Source organism: Austrofundulus limnaeus, unplaced genomic scaffold, assembly GCF_001266775.1.
Source record: "Austrofundulus limnaeus strain Quisiro unplaced genomic scaffold, Austrofundulus_limnaeus-1.0 Scaffold379, whole genome shotgun sequence".
Taxonomy (NCBI): Eukaryota; Metazoa; Chordata; class Actinopteri; order Cyprinodontiformes; family Rivulidae; genus Austrofundulus; species Austrofundulus limnaeus.
In genome coordinates this window covers 243,516-245,746 of record NW_013952781.1, presented here as the reverse complement: position 1 = coordinate 245,746, position 2,231 = coordinate 243,516, and the positions used below count along the sequence as shown (strand labels likewise).

The following is a 2,231-nucleotide window of genomic DNA, read 5'->3' as shown; positions in this document are numbered from 1 at the left end:
GGACAGTTGTAACATCTGACTTTTCATTTTCAAATGGAAATAGTGAAGAATGTACATGCTTTAATCATCTATAAATGGTTTTTTGTATTGTAAGTTTATTTTATTTATTTATTTGTAAGTTTATTGTATTAAAATTTGGTTTGTCTAATTCAAACCATCTCTGAGGAACAGAGTCAAATGTAAAAATGTTGCAACTGTCCCCGCTCTCCCCTACTTATTGACTGTGAGGAAAGTTCTGTGGGCCACCTGGGTTTTAGTGCTTTAGAATTAGCTTTTTGCTAAATTTTTGAGTGTGTTAGTGCTTTAGAATTAGGGGACCTAAATATTAGTGCTTTAGGGTCAGTGCTGCCCACCACTGTTAGATGTAAAGTCAAAACCATAATGTCAAAAGACTCACTTCAAACAAATCAATAAAGTCTGTTTTAGTTTATGAGAATAAAAGTGYTCATTTGATTCACAGCTCTGTTTGCGGGACTTTATTTTATTTGCYCATGGAACGATCAGAAGGAGGCAGCGTGACGTCATGGCTTCGTGGAGATGCGTCCCGGTGAGGCCCCGCCCCCCTGCCCGCTGACATCAGCCGGAGCTCGGCAGCTTGATCCGCTCACACACGGTCAGCAGCTCCAGAACCGGGGAGAGCTCGACGGGAACCAGTGTTATCTGCTTCTTTGTTCCCTCATGGGACGACACGAGACTGGTGCTGTGCCAGGTAGGTTCCCGCCCTGCTGTCCTTTCTAATGGTTCCTGGCAGACACGCTTTTATCTCCACAGGCAGCAGGACGTTAGTCCAGCAGGAGCGACAGGAACTTTTTACTTTATTTTTAAAACAGAGAACCGACATGTGAGCAGATCCTCGGTGTGTTCAGACTTTAAACTGATGCTTCATGGTTTTATTTCTGGTCCGACTCGCTGCTGATTGGACCGTTCAGGCTTTAACCTGCTGTAAAACTATAATAATGGTGTTTAGTCGTTTCAAAGCAGTGTTGCGTTCACGTTCCGTAAAGTCCGTCAGATTTTTTAACAGTCGCGCATCGTAAAGCTGTAATGTGTGGAGGTGTCAGAGCCTGCTGGTGTTTAATGGTCAGACTGGTGCACAGTGAGCAGGAGGGGGCGGGGAAAGTTGCCATGGCATCCAGAGAAACACAAGACTGATTTAAGTGATGAGTTCCTCCTCTTCATCACCATCTTTCTTTCTTCACAGCGTCTAAYAGCTGCTGCCTTCAGGGACAGGGTTTTTACAAGCCCCCCTGTTGGATCTGGGCCCAGACTCTCAGGGACCCCCACAGGTCCCAGTTTAACCAGCAGTATTCTGACTAAATGTCTTATAAAGGTTATATTTGCTCTGGGTTTACAAAGTGCTTCATGATTTTTTTTATTTTCCAGATTTGTTGCAAAGTTCGGCTTTTTCTTTTATGTGAACAGAATTTATCTAAAGTTTCCAACCTGGCATTTCTTAAAGAAATGTATATCTATTTATTATTATTATATATATTTATTTACTGTACTAGGTATATGTACATTATTATACATCACATGAATAGACCGGGGACAGTTGCAACACTTTTTACATTTGACTCTGTTCCTCAGAGATGGTTTGAATTAAACAAACCAAATTTTANTTCATAATCTCGTGCAATATTTTGCGATCTTGTTAAATGTGTTAGCTCTCAGAGCACGTGTTGTAAATTGCTCCTAGTTACCACCACACCATATTTTAGCCCAATAAATATAAAATTGCCTGAGTTATATCTACTTTTGTATTTGCTAAGGTCAGCTGAGTGTGGTGACCGTCTTAAAGTCAGTTGACTCATTAGGTTTATCATTTCACACATGTGCATTCAGTGATTTCTTTCTGAGAGTTTTATTAAAAGTTTACCCAGTGCTGTTAACCTGTGGACAAACAAATGCACTTACACATGGACAAAAACTTTCTAGCGTTTCTCTTTTGGTGGTTACAACTACAGCTGATTAACATTAGGGCTCAGCTTGATTCAAAATGACTGCCACAGCTAATCAACCTTAACAAACACAATCATGGTTTTAACTCGGTCTTTTTACAGATAGATTGAGCTAACATAATAAATGAACAATAAATAGCGGTAAAAAAAGCATGATGTGGGTAGCTGAAAATCATACACATACTAAGTGCACTAAGTGACATGTCGTCCTGATGCATCTCAGTAATCCAGGTAAAAAATCAAAAAGAAAAAAATTGTATAGGTCCTCTGGAC

General features: G+C 40.2%; 1 protein-coding gene across 1 annotated transcript in view; it reads left to right on the top strand.

The window, feature by feature from the left end:
- The first annotated feature begins 561 nt into the window (after positions 1-561).
- Positions 562-2,231, top strand: part of LOC106528434 (SH3 domain-binding protein 4) — a 91,817-nt gene continuing 90,147 nt past the window's right edge. Inside the window, exon 1 of the mRNA XM_014023602.1 lies at positions 562-709. The gene's annotated coding sequence lies outside the window, so the exon portion shown is untranslated. The remainder of the gene's footprint in view (positions 710-2,231) is intronic.